We start from the raw sequence: 18,804 nt of genomic DNA on the forward strand, positions 1-18,804 counted from the left end.
GCAAACTAACAGATCAGAAGCATTGATGGGTCCTTCACTTTGCTTGGAACCCCAGCCAACCAGCAGAACCTGCTGGACCATCTCCCAGGCCCACTGATCCTCTGGGGGACCGTGTGCTATCACCCCATGGTTTGCACCGTCCTTCACCTCATATTACTAAACCACCAGCACTATCTGTGGTCATTTTGGTAGAGTATGAAGTCTTGTTCATCCAGAATTTCTTTTACTCATTAATGTATTTAACTCTCACTGACTTAATAAATGTGATGAATGACTTTCTTTGCAGGAGTGGAAGAGCCTTTGCAAATTCCACAGGTGGCACTCTCACTATATAATCACTTGGAATCATGCAGCCCTGTGCCTGTGCTGGGTGAGGCAGGAGGTGGCTAGGTTTGGTGCTGGGCTGAGCTGGAGGGAGCCGAGCAGCACACAGCTGACCCGCAGTGGGGTCAGGAGAGGCCAGGGCCTGAGGAGTGCTGTCTTGGGCAATGGCTGCTCTCACACATTCTTCTTTACCCTGTCTTTCTGGCACCTCCCTGCTAGTTATCCAAGAGTTGGGATTTTTTTAAAGAAAAAAACAACCCAATGGGAATTTTCCACCAGCTTGAAATGGTGGAGAATCCCCTACCAAGACAGGGTACACATTTGTACATGAGTTTGAGAACTTGGGAGAAAAGTCAGGCCTTGGCTCCACAGTGGAGGGAGGCCCAATGATCCAAATATTCTCACAACCACAATGACCTACAAGAGAGGCCAGAAGTAGATGATCCTCTATGGGCAGGAATTCGAGCATGTTGTAAATAACTGGTACTTGATGGACCAGGAGAGAGAGCACCAGAATAAACTATTTGATTTAATGATCTATGCCCCTTGTGGATGGTATGTTTTCCAGTTCCGAGGGACGGATGATACTGGGGAAACAAGGGAGGGAAGCCCCTCTTCATCCTTCCACTCATCCTCCTTTGCCCACATTTCCTCTTGTGGAAGTACTGGCTACCATGAGGGATTCTAGTTTCAGCTCTGTTTCTTCTTGCAGGCCCTTGTTATTGGTATATAAATATTCAACTATTTACATTTTAATTCCTTACCACATGGTTAGACTTGGTTATGAATTTATACCTTTTAATATGAGAAAAATATTTATTTTACAAGCAATGCTGAGAAGCCAATATTAGAAAATAAAATTTGCAGGTGGCTTGAGGCAGAACAGGGCTCACTCTGTGGCAGTCTTGTGTGCTGTCTCACTTTCCTCACCCTCCTCTTCATCAATCCAATATGCATCCAGAAGCTTCTCTGTTGGGGCTTTGATGACTTCCCTGGGGTAAGAATAATGCCAAAGCTTTTACTTTTGAAAGGAACAATTATATTTCATTATTTCCTCAATTTAGATGAGAATTTTAAATTGTACCCTATTATTTATGGTGCATCCTTATAGACTATCTCATCCTCATCAGAAGACCCCCTGCCATGTAGCTTTTCTGCCATGTTCTCCTTGCGTGTGGCGTTGAGAGGCCTATACATATCCTTAAGCCACAGTGGCCGCCTTCTCCCAAAAAAGCCCTCCTAGAACACAGAAAGGGAAATATTAATTCTGCATCTCCCTTGTTTTCTCTGGCCACAGTATTTTACCCTCCTCAAACTTACCTGACTCTCACTTTCCCCTGAGCTTCTCTTATGCAGAAGAAATCGAAAAAAGCCCCTTGGAGAAAAACACACAGTTAGTGTTACATGTCACTTTTCATCTCTCGCACAATGTGTTATCTCTCGTCTTATTAGAACTAAACGGGTACCTCAGTCCATAATCACAATGAGCAAAATCACCACAATCGCAGGATCTTGAAATTCATTACAAGCATGCTGGAAGTTCTCTGTGTCTGTCCAAAATGGCCCCCCAGTGTCTCTGGGGAGACCTTTGTATGTGGCTTAACATGGAGTATAGGCGGGATTTTCAGCCCCAGATGCGCTTCACAACAGTCCGCTTCGGACTTAGTTGCACATGCAGCATTTGCTTGGAGTGTGGGTGTGGGGAGAAGGTGCTTTTATTTTCCTGGCTGCTCTGTCCTATAACTTGAATCACACCAAGTAAACACCTGAACCCAACGAGCAAAGTCATCTATAGCTCTCTGACTTTCACTCTGCAGGCTGTCACTCAGGTGTCAGTGAACTGTGGAATCCGTTTAAAGGCCGTGACCAGCAGGGAAGCACAAAATACTCTTTTCGAATACAAATAGAATAGAGAAAAATCACAGTGCACAATAAGTTTGTTTCAGAAACTACTTATGTCCGTATAGTATGTGTCTACTCAACTGTGACATAAAACGTAGCTCACAGCCCAAGCACAGTGTGTGATCAGTGGAGAAGTCCTCAGTGGAAAGGGACCATCTTCTTCTCGGTAATCACTAGCAGTATGACCATGGGGCAAGATAGTTTCCCTTTCTCTTTCTCCAGTTCCTTATTACAAAAGGAAGAGACAAACTAGTGTCTAAAGTTTCTCCCGGTTAAAATTCTATGAGGTTTGGATAAAGGGAATAGAGAGTAGGGGCCTGAAAAACAGTAGGATGAGAAGGGAAGTTTTCTTGCCACTTTCCAGGAGGGACTCATATGTTCTACCTTTCGTCAGCTTTGAGTGAGGCCAGCCCCAGATTCCCCAACCAGGTGGCCCTCCCGACCCCAGAGCCTCCTAGAAGGCCTCTGGACTGGCCTGATGCCTAGGAACCAGGCATCAGGCCAGCAAGAACAGGTACAACCAAAACCTCCCCCCGTCCACCCTCTTTCCTTAAAGGACTAGTGAAAGCAGATGAATGTGTGCCAGTCCTGTTCTAACTCAGCTTGGGTTGGGGAGCTATATCTGCTGATAAATAAATTAGGGTAAACCATTAGGGTAATTAAACATTCCTCCTGCCTTTGGTGAGGAAATTGAAATTGATGAGTTCTAAGGTCTCCTCTAGTTGTAAAATTCTGCTTTTAAAGACCAATATTTACTTTCTGCTTCTTTTTCTATCTTCCTCTTTTGCAATTCTATGAGAAGAAATCTGTTTTGAAAGAAAACATGATCATGATTATCCATTACAACTATTTCCAAATCCTTATTCATTCCTTTTTACTTTATTTTTTTATTATTTTTTTTATTAGTTTCTGCTTTATAACAAAGTGAATCAGTCATACATATACATCTGTTCCCACATCCCTTCCCTCATGCATCTCCCTCCCTCCCACCCTCCCCATCCCACCCCTCCAGGCGGTCACAAAGCACCGAGCTGATCTCCCTGTGCTCTGCGGCTGCTTCCCACTATCTATCTACCTTACGTTTGGTACTGTATATATGTCCATGCCTCTCTTTCGCTTTGTCACAGCTTACCCTTCCCCCTCCCCATATCCTCAAGTCCATTCTCAAGTAGGTCTGTGTCTTTATTCCCGTTTTACCCCTAGGTTCTTCATGACATTATTTTTTAAATTCCGTATATATGTGTTAGCATACGGTATTTGTCTTTCTCTTTCTGACTGACTTCACTCTGTATGACAGACTCTAGGTCTATCCACCTCATTACAAATAGCTCAGTTTCGTTTCTTTTTATGGCTGAGTAATATTCCATTGTATATATGTGCCACATCTTCTCTATCCATTCATCCGATGATGGACACTTAGGTTGTTTCCATCTCCGGGCTATTGTGAATAGAGCTGCAATGAACATTTTGGTACATGTCTCTTTTTGAATTATGGTTTTCTCAGGGAATATGCCTACTAGTGGGATTGCTGGGTCATATGGTAGTTCTATTTGTAGTTTTTTAAGGAACCTCCATACCGTTCTCCATAGTGGCTGTACCAATTCACATTCCCACCAGCAGTGCAAGAGTGTTCCCTTTTCTCCACACCCTCTCCAGCATTTATTGTTTCTAGATTTTTTGATGATGGCCATTCTGACTGGTGTGAGATGATATCTCATTGTAGTTTTGATTTGCATTTCTCTACTGATTAATGATGTTGAGCATTCTTTCATGTGTTTGTTGGCAGTCTGTATATCTTCTTTGGAGAAATTCCTATTTAAGTCTTCTGCCCATTTTTGGATTGGGTTGTTTGTTTTCTTGCTATTGAGCTGCATGAGCTGTTTATAAATTTTGGAGATTAATCCTTTGTCAGTTGCTTCATTTGCAAATATTTTCTCCCATTCTGAGGGTTGTATTTAGGTCTTCTTTGTGGTTTCCTTTGCTGTGCAAAAGCTTTGAAGTTTCATTAGGTCCCATTTGTTTATCTTTGTTTTTATTTCCATTTCTCTAGGAGGTGGGTCCAAAAGGATCTTGCTGTGATTTATGTCATAGAGTGTTCTACCTATTTTTTCCTCTAAGAGTTTGATAGTTTCTGGCCTTACATGTAAGTCTTTAATCCATTTTGAGCTTATTTTTGTGTATGGTGTTAGGGAATGATCTAATCTCAAACTTTTACATGTCCCTGTCCAGTTTTCCCAACACCACTTATTGAAGAGGCTGTCCTTTCTCCACTGTACATTCCTGCCTCCTTTATCAAAGATAAGTTGGCCATATGTGCGTGGGTTTATCTCTGGGCTTTCTATCCTGATCCACTGATCTATCTTTCTGTTTTTATGCCAGTACCACACTGTCTTAATTACTGTAGCTTTGTAGTATAGTCTGAAGTCAGGGAGCCTGATTCCTCCAGCTCCGTTTTTCGTTCTCAAGATTGCTTTGGCTATTCGGGGCCTTTTGTTTTTGCAAACAAATTTTGAAATTTTTTGTTCTAGTTCTGTGAAAAATGCCAGTGGTAGTTTGATAGGGATTGCATTGAATCTGTAGATTGCTTTGGGTAGTAGAGTCATTTTCACAATATTGATTCTTCCAATCCAGGAGCATGGTATATCTCTCCATCTATTTGTATCATCTTTAATTTCTTTCATCAGTGTCTTATAATTTTCTGCATACAGGTCTTTTGTCTCCTTAGGTAGGTTTATTCCTAGATATTTTATTCTTTTTGTTGCAATGGTAAATGGGAGTGTTTTCTTGATTTCATTTTCAGATTTTTCATCATTGGTATATAGGAATGCCAGAGATTTCTGTACATTACTTTTGTAACCTTCTACTTTACCAAATTCATTGATTAGCTCTAGTAGTTTTCTGGTAGCATCTTTAGGATTCTCTATGTATAGTATCATGTCATCTGCAAACAGTGACAGCTTTACTTCTTCTTTTCCAATTTGGATTCCTTTTATTTCCTTTTCTTCTCTGATTGCTGTGGCTAAAACTTCCAAAACTAGGTTGAATAAGAGTGGTGAGAGTGGGCAGCCTTGTCTTGTTCCTGATCTTAGTGGAAATGGTTTCAGTTTTTCACCATTGAGGACAATGTTGGCTGTGGGTTTGTCATATATGGCCTTTATTATGTTGAGGAAAGTTCCCTCTATGCCTACTTTCTGCAGGGTTTTTATCATAAATGGGTGTTGAATTTTGTCGAAAGCTTTCTCTGCATCTATTGAGATGATCATATGGTTTTTCTCCTTCAACTTGTTAATATGGTGTATCACATTGATTGATTTGCGTATATTGAAGAATCACTGCATTCCTGGAATAAACCCCACTTGATCATGGTGTATGATCCTTTTAATGTGCTGTTGGATTCTGTTTGCTAGTATTTTGTTGAGGATTTTTGCATCTATGTTCATCAGTGATATTGGCCTGTAGTTTTCTTTCTTTGTGACATCTTTGCCTGGTTTTGGTATCAAGGTGATGGTGGCCTCATAGAATGAGTTTGGGAGTGTTCCTTCCTCTGATATTGTTTGGAAGAGTTTGAGAAGGATGGGTGTTAGCTCTTCTCTAAATGTTTGATAGAATTCGCCTGTGAAGCCATCTGGTCCTGGGCTTTTGTTTGATGGAAGATTTTTAATCACAGTTTCCATTTCAGTGCTTGTGATTGGCCTAGTCATATTTTCTATTTCTTCCTGATTCAGTCTTGGCAGGTTGTGCATTTCTAAGAATTTGTCCATTTCTTCCAGGTTGTCCATTTTATTGGCATAGAGTTTCTTGTAGTAATCTCTCATGATCTTTTGTATTTCTGCAGTGTCAGTTGTTACTTCTCCTTTTTCATTTCTAATTCTATTGATTTGAGTCTTCTCCCTTTTTTTCTTGATGAGTCTGGCTAATGGTTTATCAATTTTGTTTATCTTCTCAAAAACCAGCTTTTAGTTTTATTGATCTTTGCTATCGTTTCCTTCATTTCTTTTTCATTTATTTCTGATCTGATTTTTATTATTTCTTTCCTTCTGCTAACTTTGGGATGTTTTTGTTCTTCTTTCTCTAATTGCTTTAGGTGCAGGGTCAGGTTGTTTATTCGAGATCTTTCCTGTTTCTTAAGGTAGGATTTTATTGCTATATACTGCCCCCTTAGAACTGCTTTTGCTGCATCCCATAGGTTTTGGGTCATCGTGTCTCCATTGTCAGAATAACAGGGAGAAAAAGTAGAAAGAAAGAATTAGTAGAAGAATGAAAGAGAGAGGGAAAGAAAGGAAGAAGGGAAGGAAGAAAGGAAGGAAGGCAGGAAGGAAGAAAGAAAGAAAGGAGGGAGGGAGGGAGGAAGGATGGAAAGAAAGCAGGAAAGAAAGGAGGGAGGGAGGGAGGAATGAAAGCAAAAGGAAGAGTGAATGGAAGAAGGGAGGGAGGGAGGAAGGAAAGAAAGAAAGACAGGAGGGAGGGAGGGAGGAAGGAAAGAAAAAGAAAGTGGAAAGAAGAAGGGTGGGAGGGAGGGAGGGAGGAAAGAAAAAGAAAGAAGGAAAGGAGGAGCAGAGGGAGGGAGGGAGGAAGGGAAGGTAGGAAAAAAAGAAAGAGCAGGTAAAGTAAAATAGAATAAAGTATGAAATATAGTAGCGTTATTAAAATTAGAAAGTAATTTTTGAAAAAAAACGGACCGATAGAACCCTGAGACATATGGTGGAAGCAAAGCTATACAGAGAGAATCTTACACAGAAGATTACACATACACATTCACAAAAAGAAAGCAGGGGAAAAAATCAAAAATCTTGCTCTCCAAGTCCACCTCCTCAATTTGGGATAATTCGTTGTAAAAAGAGGAAAAGGGCGAGAAGTCTGAATTCTTGCTCTCTAAGTCCACCTCCTTAATTTGGAATAATTCGTTGTAAAAAGAGGAAAAGGGGGTAAAGTCTTAAATCTTGTCCTCAAAGTCCACTTCCTCAATTTGGGATGATTTGCTGTCCATTCATGCACTCCACAGACGCATGGCACATCAAATGGACTGTGGAGCTTTAATCCGCTGCCTCCGAGGCTGCACAGAGAGATTTCCCTGTCTCTGCTCTCACAGCTCCCGGGTCTCAGCCTTGGACCTGGCCCCGCCTCTGCGTGTAGGTCGCCGGAGGGCGTCAGTTCTTTGCTCAGACAGGACGAGTTTAAAGGAGCCGCTGATTCGGGGGCTCTGGCTCACTCAGGCAGAGGGGAGGGAGGGGCGCGCAGCGTGGGGCGGGCCTGCGGTGGCAGAGGCCGGCGTGACGTTGCAGCAGCCCGTGGCGCTCCGTGCGCTTTCCCGGGAAAGCCGTCCCCGGGTCTCGGGACTCCGGCAGTGGCGGGGTGCACAGGCCCCCCGGAAGGCGGTGCGGACAGTGACCCGCGCTCGCACACAGGCCCCACGGCGGCGGCGGCGGCCGGCAGCGGCAGCAGGCGGCAGCAGCAGCGGGTGGCGGCGGCGGCGGCTGCCCACGCCCGTCTCCGTGGTCCGCACCTTACCCGCTGCTCGCGCCTGTCTCCGGCGCTTCCCCAAGCAGCCCTCGTAATGCCCTCTCCTCACGCACCAGGAAACAAAAGGGAATAAAGTCTCTTGCCTCTTCGGCAGCTCCAGACCCTTTCCCCGGACTCCCTCCAGGCTAGCCGTGGTGCACTAACCCCTTCAGGCTCTCTTCCTGCCGCCAGCCCCAGTCCTCTCCCTGCTCTCCGACTGAAAGCCGATACCCGATACCCGAGTCTCAGCTCCCAGCCCTGCCCGCCCCGGCGGCCAAGCAGACAAGCCTCTCGGGCTGGTGTGTGCCTGAGGGCACCGGTCCTCTGTGCCAGAATCTCTCCACTTTGCCCTCCGCACCCCTGTTGCTGTGCTCTCCTCCGCTGCTCCGAAGCTTTCCCCCTCTGCCACCTGCAGTCTCCGCCCGCGTAGGGGCTTGTAGTGTGTAGAAACCTTCCCTCCTTCATGGCTCCCTCCCACTGGTGCAGGTCCCGCCCCTATCCTATTGTCTCTGTTTATTCTTTTTTTCTTTTGCCCTACCCAGGTATGTGGGGAGTTTCTTGCCTTTTGGGGGGTCTGAGGTCTTCTTTCAGCATTCAGTAGGTGTTCTGTAGGAGTTGTTCCACGTGTAGATGAATTTCTGATGTATCTGTGGGGAGGAAGGTGATCTCTGCGTCTTACTCTTCCGCCATCTTCCTCCGGGCCTCAGATGTGTGGCCTTTAGCAAGTCATTCTGTTGAGAACCAAGCAGAGTCAAAGAAAACTCTGAGTCCTTATTTCTCCTCTTCTGTAAATTGGCATTAATAGACCATTCTCAATCCACCTCAAGATATATTTGGGAAGTTGAGAACTTCCAGAGCCTCTAGATATGTGGCCAAACATGAAGCCTGTCCCTCAGGCAGAAGTTCCAGGACAAGCAATCAGGCCTCCTTTACAGAAAGACTGGGGGTGTGATTCGGTCCATTGTCCATGCAGTGCCTGTGCCCTGAGGTGGCAGTCGACCAGGAACTACCTCTATTACCGTCTGCGGGATCCAGGTGCACAAGCCTCCCAGCTATTCAGAGCCAGGCCATCAAGGGGTCAAGGGGTGGGAGTCCCCTGGGCGGCAGCTATAGAGGCCACAGCACAAGACGCCTGCAAAAGCTCCCCGCCGGGAGGTCCTGGTGCTCTGGAGACAGTGCCCACCCTCCAAGGGCTCCAGACAGGGTGACACTCAGCTCTGAGATGTGTGTTTAATTAGAAGCCTGCCCCTTACGCCGCAGCTGCTATAACCTAGGCCTGTGGTCCTCTGGCTGTGCCCTGGCGGTGGCAGCCCTTTAAGAACTCTTTTTTCTGTTGGTGATAGTTCTGTGAGACCCAGGAGCGAAAAGTCCCACTGGGCACCAGGGCCAGGAGATGTCTAGCTGTCTCAGGGCGGCAGCTGCGTGTAAGCCCCGCGCCGCTGCACACGGGAGCCGCGGAGCCCTTTTTACTTTAAATCTTATCTACCCAGTGAGAGGATAACTCTTTTAAGGAAAGGAATTCTACCCTGTTTAATAATCCTTTGACTCTTCCACAGTACCTAACTTAGGGTCTTGCATGCAGCTGGCGATATATTTTATTGACTGTTTTATATAACGTTCAACAGATAATTCGTAATAAAAACTCTTAGAAGTAGGAAAAGCAAATAATCCTAAGCAGAACCCTAAGCATTGTTTTAAAGTCAAGAACAAGAGTAGGATGCCCAATCATTACTGCTACTATTGATCATTGTGGAGGAGGTCTTAATCAACACGATAAGAAAAATGAAGCATTGGAAAGAAGAGACAAACATATTTGCATATGAAACGAGGGACCTAAAATGACCAAAAGAATCAACCAAAATTTTATTGGAAGTAACATGAGTAAGATGGCTCCATACAAAATCAAGAGATCAACATATAAGCCTCAATAGCTTTCCCATATAACACAACTAACTAACTAAAAAACAGAAGAAACATCCCATTTACTATATCAATAAAAATGCATAAAGTACCTAGGAATAAACTTAACCACAAATTTCTAAGGCCTATGTGATGAAAATACTAAAACTTTTCTGAAGGACATTAAGAAGTACTTACATGGCATAAGATACCATCCTCCTAGAATGTTGTAAAGAGGTCAATTCTCCTCAAATGAAACTACAAATTCAATGCAATCCATTTATAGCCAAAACAATTTTTAAATAAACCTGGCCAGCTGACATTTGGTAGAGAATATATGTAAGAATAGTTATAAAATGTATGCAAAAGAAGGTCAAAGAGTAGAAACTTGCCCTACCAGATATAAAATATATTATAGAGCAACTGGAATTAAGGAGTGTGATATTGGTACTGGTACAGGACAAGATAACTGGATCACAGAATAGAGTCCAGGTGGCGATAGTATAATAGACCAGGGAAGAAAGAATAAATGATTTAGTGAAAGATTTGAAAATGATTAGATTGTCATGTAGGGGGAAAAAGTTAGATCCCCTACTTCAACCTCACTAAAAACAAATACAACAAATTCTAGACAGATTATAAAAGTACTTGAAGAAAATATTAGAGATGATTTGTACATCATGAGTTGAAAAAGGCCTGGCTAACAAAAACCACCCCACATGAGCCATGAGGAGAGGACGGGCAGATATGGTGGCAGACTGTCAACACACTTTCTACTCTTCACAGCCTTCGCGCCCTTTTCCCTTGGACTGTTTGTCTTCTTATGGTTGACTTATAAAACTCCTGGGAGTTCCCTGGTGGTCCAGTGGGTAGGGCTTGGCTCTTTCACTGCTGTGGCCTGAGGTTCAATCTCTGGACAGGGAATTAATATCCCGCAAGCTGCACAGATTGGCCAAACCCTGCCACTTCCAAACAAACAAACAAACAAACAAAAAAACCTCTTTATAGTTAAGAAATACTGGCTTTCATTGAATTTCAGTGTTTTGAATCTTTCCAGTGTTTTTGTCTCTAAGGAGACAAGACAAAAGAGTGGAGTAGGGAGCACCAGCTTTGCAGTCAGGTGAAACTGGCTTCTGCTTTTGGTTTGGCCACTGGGGCCTTACATTGATTTCCTTCATCTATGAAGGAGGGATAGTAATATCATCCTCACAGGACTGTGGGCATTAAATCAGACAATATATGGAAAACTCTTCCTCTTATGCTTGGCATGAATCAGTGCTAAGCTGGTGTCACAGACAAGGTGGTGGAATATATCAAAGGCTCTGCTTGTGGCATCAGACTCTGAAGGCTCTTTCCCACCATAAGATTATAGAAATATTGCTTTTATTTTCTTCTAATACCTTTATGTGGTCTTTATTCACATTTATGGAAATACATTTATTTAAGATGAAACATGGAGATCTGCTATTATTTACCCCCCAAATAGTTAGGCAGCTATTCTATCACCATTCATTCATTTTCTTCCACTGATTGCAATATTAAAACATGACATTTCAAAAGTCTTAAGAACACAGGGGTCTATTGCTGGACTCTATGCTACTTCAAATAAATATTCGGTTGCATTATTCCTCACTGTGGAATTGACATAATGCCTCATCTCTCTTCCGTTGAACACCATTATTGTCTACCATAGGAAGAACAGTGCATGGCCCCTGTCCTCAAAAAGCTTATTGTATAAGTGGTGAGAGGTAATAACGGTTAGGACTCCTTGCTTCCACTGCCAAGTGTACAGGTTCAATCCCTACTTGGGGAACTAAGGTCACGCAGGCCAAAAAAAACCAAAACAAAACAAAACAAAACAAATGTAAGGTCAAACTACATCGAAGTTAAAAACAATAAAAAAGGGACTTTCCAGAAACTCTAAAACTGCAAAAGGCCATATGCCACCTGAGATATGGGGATACAGTCTGGGCAATGGTCAATGACTAGCAAGCTGACCCCATGCCAGTCCCCAGCCTCCTAGGATCAGAAATCATATTCTTCCTCACCAAGAAAGAACACATGTCTTCCTGTTGTGGCAGTCTCAGTTTATCAATATCACAGGATTGATCAAAAATCAGAATGCCAAATTATTACTTTACAATGAGAAATACATCTGTTCTACACACAGGGCATCTGTGTCTACACAATCAGAGAATTACCTTCTGTGGGGACAGGCCTCCGTGGCACACTAAAGCACAATCACAGAATCGAAGGCTACTTGGTGAGAACAGAATTAGAAAAGGAATCAGCTGAATCCAGAATTTAATGGGAAGGCCTGAGGTAGCTGGATCCATCCATCTCCTCAACAGGCACAGCCTGGCTACTGGCCCCGACTCTTCATTTATGCTGTCTAAGGTGCCATCTCTATTCTCGGGTAATGTGAGGATGGGCACTGCCCATGTTGGTCTCTCCTCACCTTTTCTATGCTTTCACTAGTGACCAATCCTCCTTCAGATAGACACATTTCTCTTTAGAAGTTAGTACATCATGTCAGGTTAGTACAGTTAGTACATCTCTGCTCAGCTCCATGATGTGCTAACTTGGTGTTTCTCTCAGGGGGCTGCCTTTTAAAAAACTGCTTACCACTTTTGTGAGTTCTGAGGGGAGGGGACTGCTGTGCTATGGGCCCTAAGAAATGGTGACAAACCTCACAGGACTAGGATAAGGATGGCTGGAGTATTCAGGGAAGGTTTTACGAAGAAATATATCCGAACTTGAGTTGGCTTTTGAGAGATTCATAGGCGTTCCACAGGCAAAGCAAAATAAAGGAATTTTAGATGGGCTAAGGCACAGACAAAAGTAGGAATGGGTATGGTGTAACTAGCGTATAGTGAGGAGCTGCTTTGGCTGGAATGGAGGGCTGCCATTACAAGAGAAAAGGTAAATAAAGTAGGTTGGATTGGTAGGGTAGAATCGAGATTGTCAGCTTATTAAAATCACTCTTTTAATGTTAGCAACTGCCTGTTGGGAAAAGTAATCAACCACTATGTAACTGAACAAAAGGTAAACAGGCTAGCTCCTGGAATAGGCTACTATAAATATGACATACTTTAGGGTAGCCTGCTGCAAGATTTTACTTGCAGTGTTTTAATGGAACCTATCTACAGAATTCCTAATACACCAGAGAAGAAAGCTGCTAAGTAAACCTGAGGAATTGATGAGATCACACTTTTATCTTTTAGGCATGTCCTTTTAGCCCTCCAGGGTGACTGATAGCTCCATGAGTATGGGGATCCTATATCTCTCATCACTTCAGCCAAGAAGGAAAGAAATCAACAGTAGAATGAGAGTGATGGGTGAGTACATCAAATCAGCATAGTTGTTTGTGTTGAAGAAATTTTTCTATCATGTCAACTCTGGCCTTCTTATAAACTTAACTTTTCAAAATAGTCCAATGGCTTGTTATCATGGATCCAATTCCATAGAGATCTCCTGGGAGTGGAGTTCCTTTAAAAATCCTGTGGGGACTTCCCTGGTAGTGCAGTGGTTAAGAATCCGCCTGCCAGTGCAGGGGACATGGGTTCGATCCCTGGTCTGGGAAGGTCCCACATGCTGCAGAGCAACTAAGTCCGTGTGCCACAATTCCTGAGCCTGTGTGCCTAGAGCCCGTATTCCACAACAAGAGAAGCCACCACAATGAGAAGCATGTGCATGGCAATGAAGACCCAATGCAGCCAAAAAAATAAAAATAAAAAAAATAAAATTCTGAGAATATACTTTTCAGTAAAAGAACAAAGTGTATCTCACTCCTCATGAATAAAGAGAAGAATCAAGTAGTAGTAGGTGGAAAGGTGGCTTTGATTCTCAGGTTGTAGGTTCTGAATCTGAATTAATTATTGCCCTTACCGCAATGAGACAGAGAATTGTAACCCAAATTGTCACTACTACAGGTACAGATATTGCCAAGATGAGTTTGTTGTTATAGCCATATCCTGGAACTTCTTTTGTGAGCTAAAGAAATAAATAACAGTTTTTTAAAAACAAGGAGATAGAAGGGATGAAAGCTAACTATTCTTAAACCTATTCTAAACAATAGCTAACTATTCTTAAACTACTATAAAACCCAATCCTTTCAGGTGAGTAGCTTCTATAAGAACACACCAAATTTAATGTTATTAATCTTATCATTAGCATTTTCTTCTACAATTTATCTACAATTTATTTATCTAGTGTTATGTCCTTTTCTCGTCTACCCTAGGAATAGTGGCACACTGTCTAAATGAGCAAAGTGGGAGATCACTGTCTTAGGCAGTTTCACGGCTGAAGATAAGATACAGACTAGGAGCCTGTGGTATTCCCACTTGGGCTCGTTAATGGCATGTCCTAAACTGAGTAAAAGTCCAGGTCCCATGTGTCAGGGGTTATCCTCATCTCACTTGACTGCTGCTCTTTCTGCTCACTCTGGGCTTCTGTGCTCTCACTGATATAGTTGTCAGCTTTCCACTGGTCCGTATCCCATTCCTCTTTGGCCACCTTTAGTTCTTGCTGCTTGCTGAGAAGCTTCATCAGGAGGCCTGTTCTAGAGATGAGGTTGGCACAGGCCAAGTGCACGTGGGTCTCCGAGCAGTCCATTTTCAAAGTCTGGATAACATGAGAAATGAGCCTTCGCACGTCATTGTTGGGGATGAGGGACTGTAGCTGCTGGTTTAGCTGAGTTTCAACTTGATCACCCGGGGATGTGAGCCCTGGGAAAGTGAAGGCTCTGGGCTTAGAAGATAATTCAGTGCCCGTGTTGTGGTGCTCCCAATGTGTTTCCTTGGTGTGTTGGACAGTTGGCATACTGTTGTCTGCAGCACCAGTAGAATGTGCAGTGGAGACGTTCCTATGGGTAGTGTTTCCAGGGCCGTTTCCTCCTGGCAGAGTAGAGTTTCCTGTAGAAATAATTTCTTCAGAAACATTTTGTGCAGCATTGTTTTCTGAAGTAGTGTTTTCTATAGAAGGGTCTGAAAGAAAATAATTCTGGAAAAGGATTTTCCTGAGAAGTCACTTCTCTTGAAGATGAAACAGCCTCTCCTGGAGGGGAATTTATGAGACTCCTCGCTGCAGAGAATGGAGGGCTTGCAAGCATCATTCTATTGAGGGAAATTTTCTTTCTGAACTTTCGACTCCTTTCGACTTTGGGTTTCCTGTGGACCCGATGAGACTGAGTTTTATTGAAGATGCATTTATTCCCAGAATGTGAGATTAGTTCAGGAGCCCTAATATTTCTAACTCTAGCCTTTGCAGCTTCTAAAATAAAAATAGTGTTGGTAAGTCTTTTGATCTCCTTTTAAGCTCAGCTGGGGATTTTGGAGGGATGGAGGCAGAAGGCCTGCCCTTGAAGTACGGTTTCAGGGGAGAGGAGTCTGCGGCCTTGTGTTCCTTTACGAATGAAGACTCTGCATTGGAGGACTTTCCCACCAGCTTCCTGGGCCTCTGCACCATGAGAAGCTGTTGCAGCTTTCTTGTGGATGGCCTCCTGAGATTTTGTTCTTCGGCAGTGTTCCCCACAGATGGCTGGGCATTCTGTTTCCTCCTGACGCTCTCATCTCCCACTGCTTTGAGGTGCATTTTCTATACGCCCCTTGGGCCCTTGAGGACGCTGTTCACTCTCAGCAGCTTTTCCTCTGTACTCTCAACCTCTGCTAGGCTGTCTTTCTGTGGCTGGGCAGTTTCCAATATCTTTTGAGAGATGTAGTGTTTAAACATGGCACTTAAAAGGTTGGAACGTGTACGCATGACAGGTTTTTCTTCCTTTTTAACCTCATCAATTTTTTCTTGAGTTTCTGCATCTAACAAATTTTCCACAAAATGGAGTTTCCTTAATTTGTTTTTATTAGTTGAATTGTTGGGTACAGGTTTAACAGAAGGGCTCCTTGTAGTGTTTTTCAAAAGGCCCAGCGGCATATCTCTATCTACTGTATTTGAAAAAAGAAGTTGAATGAATGGTAATAATGGTGATTCCACATCTCCTAGGTTTCCCTCTGAGATATAAGGCAGGACATAATTTAGTGCACTGATAATATCAATTTTATTATTAAAGTCCAGCTGCTCATTCAGGAAGCCTGACAAGCTGACAGCACTTTTATCTGAGGACGCCCTCTCTGACTCAATAGTCAGCTCGGTGCTGTTGTTCTTCTTCTGGGCTTGTAACACCTTCATCAACAATCCTCCTGCATTCCCTATAGATGTTTCTTCATCTGTCAAAAAAGAAGGGACTGTTTTTGATCATTGAAAACTGATGGGACAGCATTTTGTCAGTCCACAGCCAAAGAAATTAGGAATCAGTCAAAGTTTGAGTGCCACTTAGGAGAAAAAGAAATCCACACTTAAGCCTATGACTGGCAACAACAAAATGTGAAAAAGATCTCTCTTGAAAAAGGGGCTATCTACTCAGAAAATTCTGTAGCGTGAAATATAATAACTATATTCAGGATTACTCCACTGGTTCCCAGGGGCCAGTACTCAAGAAAAGCCAAGGCTGGAAGACAAATATTCCCCTACTCAGCTGGACTCTCTGCAGATCTACTGTGACTCCTCACATTCATATACCCGATCCTGTCCTGCCTCAGAGGCAGAGGAGTGTGAAGCTTCCTCTCTCCACCTCTTCAGTGTGCTTGTGTTCTTGCTGCTATCACAGATGACCATGACAACAACCACCGCTAACAGGTCGTCATGTGGACATGTCCTTCTCCAGCCACCCACCGAGTCCTCTGCTCAGTCCCTACTTCCATATATCCCAGCCACCATAACAGAAAGCTCTATACAGAAAAAAACACTATGTCCGCCCTGGCTCTTTGCTAAAATTTGGGCAGGGATGTGGGGAATAAGTTAAGAGATTTGCCAGACTGAATGCCAATGTGGAATGTTCAACAAATCAATGGAATAATACTTGAGGTCCTAAGCTGGAGAAGGGAAAAAGCAACATCTGTCAGATGGTTACTTTGCTTTCATTTCATTTTACTTCTAATATTTCCAGCTTTACTTGGGGAACCATCTAAAGCTGTGACTGTGTGAAGGTAATGTGTACCATTGGGTAGCTGGGCTTCTCTTCCAAAAGGATTAAAAGTATTTTTGGTAGGGCTCAAAGGAGGAGGGAAGGGTCATGAGAAAGGAGGAGCATGGGCTTGCAGAGAGCCCCAAACTGGGGACAGAGATCAGGGCACTAGGTTCATAGCACTTAACACCTCTGATCTTGTTTTTCCTCACCTGTTAAAGGAGATTAAAAATGCCTTTTTGGCCCACTTCTGGGGGAGAAGGGAGTAATATAATTAGTCAAAAAATTGTTTGGAGAAGTTCCCTGGTTGTCTAGTGGTTAGGACACGGCACTTTCCCTTCTGTGGCCAGGGTTCAACCCCTGGTTAACTAAAATCGCACCAGCTGTGTGGCACGGACAAAAAAAAAATTGTGTTGAAAAATCAGCAATATTGTCTTTATATAAGTAGCAAAGTGTTATTATTTATGATGTGCTCTAGATCACTGAAATAGACCTGTATTCAAGCTACGTGGGCATGAAAGCACATTTTGGAAGTCATTAAGTTAGTGCCAATACATCTAATACGTAGAAAAGTAGTTGAAAGCCCCTGAGTGTTTTGTGGATAGAAAAGCTTGAGATTCAGAGCAAGTTTAGAGCTGCACAGTCTAAGTATAAACTAGCTCTCCCATCCATTAGAAGGGCTAGGTAGCAGCTTCTGGTTATGGAACCAGAAAATCTCAGGCTCCAAATATAGGACATAAAACAGCATCACTTGTACCCTTTATAAAATTGCAGAAACAAACAAAATAAACAAAAATATATTTACACCTGTCTTATAAGACAAAGGGTATTTGAGACCTAATGTATATAAAATCAGTTTACAAACTGTGATGCACTATATGAATAAGTTCTCATTTGCAGACAGCACAGCATAGGATATGTGGCCATTAATGTGAATTCCCTTCCCCCTTCCATTCCTTTCTCTTGTTCCTTTATATATGCAGATCAGTTACATTATTAAGCTAACAATGTAACTGAGCTATTATTAGCTTAATAATGTAACCAAGAATCTGATTTTTAGCAAGGGGGTAGTTCTTAGAAACTTAGGGAGCTGAAACTCTGAATGAATTAATTAATATAATGCACTTACATCATTAATTTTAAAATTTATCATTCTTGATTAAAAATAAAAATTAAATAAAAACTAAAAATTTATTATCCCGCAATTGGGACTCACCACAATATGTGACATCTCTCAGGCATTCACTGTCACAACACATCTTGACTATCTTACAGACAACCTAATAGTATTTTTAAATTGGCAGAGGAAGCAGGCCATACAGCTAGGTAAGATCCTATAAATGGAAACAGAGGTAATTAAATTCGTGGTAAAAGAGTTACTTAAGTAGGTAGAAGACGTAGGCCAAGGCCACCACAGACCAGTGCAAAAAGGAGTTCTTGGGGCATATGGACTGGAGAGCTGGATAGGGGCCAGTTGGCCAATTGCTGCTCTTGACTGTTGTAAATAAATATAGAGGAGGAGAGAGGTGCTCAACAGAAGGATTAGGATTGCAGTAGATATGGTATGTCTAGAAAAAAGGGAATAGTGATTAGAATTGGGTGACACTGATCTGTAGTTTAATTCAGAAGTATCTCCTTCCAACCCAAAAGCTTCATTTTGGGTTGAGAGTACACAGGAAGAAGGCAGACTTCTAAGAAGAGTCTGAATAATACCGCACCTTCTGGAGTCCCTTTCTCAGTTCCTATTTGTGAGTAGTAATATATTAGAAATTAATCAAGTAATAAAAAAGCATCATGTGGTTAAACAATAACAGAAATCGCATTGGCCAAATCTGGATCATTGGCCAATGACTGGCCAAAAGGAACATTCCAAGGAATAACATTATCATTATAATAAGGTATAACATAGTTAATTTTTTAAAAAGCACATGAGTTCATAATGACACTCAAAATAAAAAGTGGGGGAGCTCTTCTGTATAGAATAATGTCAACTAATAAATTCAAAAGGAATGATAGAATTAGGCAAGTGTCATTTTGCAACTATTAATGTAATAATCGATTCAGACAAGGATTATCATTGATGCTCAGTTGAGTGAAGAGTTGTTTGAAAGTAGGATCTTCACTCATCCCAAAGTATCACCCCACATATTATTTCTCAGTTA

The 18,804-nt window shown here is 42.6% G+C and overlaps 1 pseudogene across 1 annotated transcript in view; it reads right to left on the minus strand.

The window, feature by feature from the left end:
* Nucleotides 1-1,187: 1,187 nt before the first annotated feature.
* LOC309794217 (leucine-rich repeat-containing protein 37A2-like) overlaps nt 1,188-18,804 on the minus strand; it is a 36,593-nt pseudogene continuing 18,976 nt past the window's right edge. The window contains exons 5-12 of the transcript XR_014296225.1: nt 17,859-17,976; nt 15,724-15,845; nt 14,043-14,532; nt 13,573-13,617; nt 2,983-3,047; nt 1,645-1,699; nt 1,409-1,563; nt 1,188-1,316 (exon numbers count right to left, since the gene is read on the minus strand). The product of XR_014296225.1 is annotated as a leucine-rich repeat-containing protein 37A2-like (transcript). The remainder of the gene's footprint in view (nt 1,317-1,408; nt 1,564-1,644; nt 1,700-2,982; nt 3,048-13,572; nt 13,618-14,042; nt 14,533-15,723; nt 15,846-17,858; nt 17,977-18,804) is intronic.

The sequence above is a fragment of the Mesoplodon mirus genome (genome assembly GCF_964341445.2).
Source record: "Mesoplodon mirus genome assembly, chromosome: 18".
Lineage (NCBI taxonomy): Eukaryota > Metazoa > Chordata > Mammalia > Artiodactyla > Ziphiidae > Mesoplodon > Mesoplodon mirus.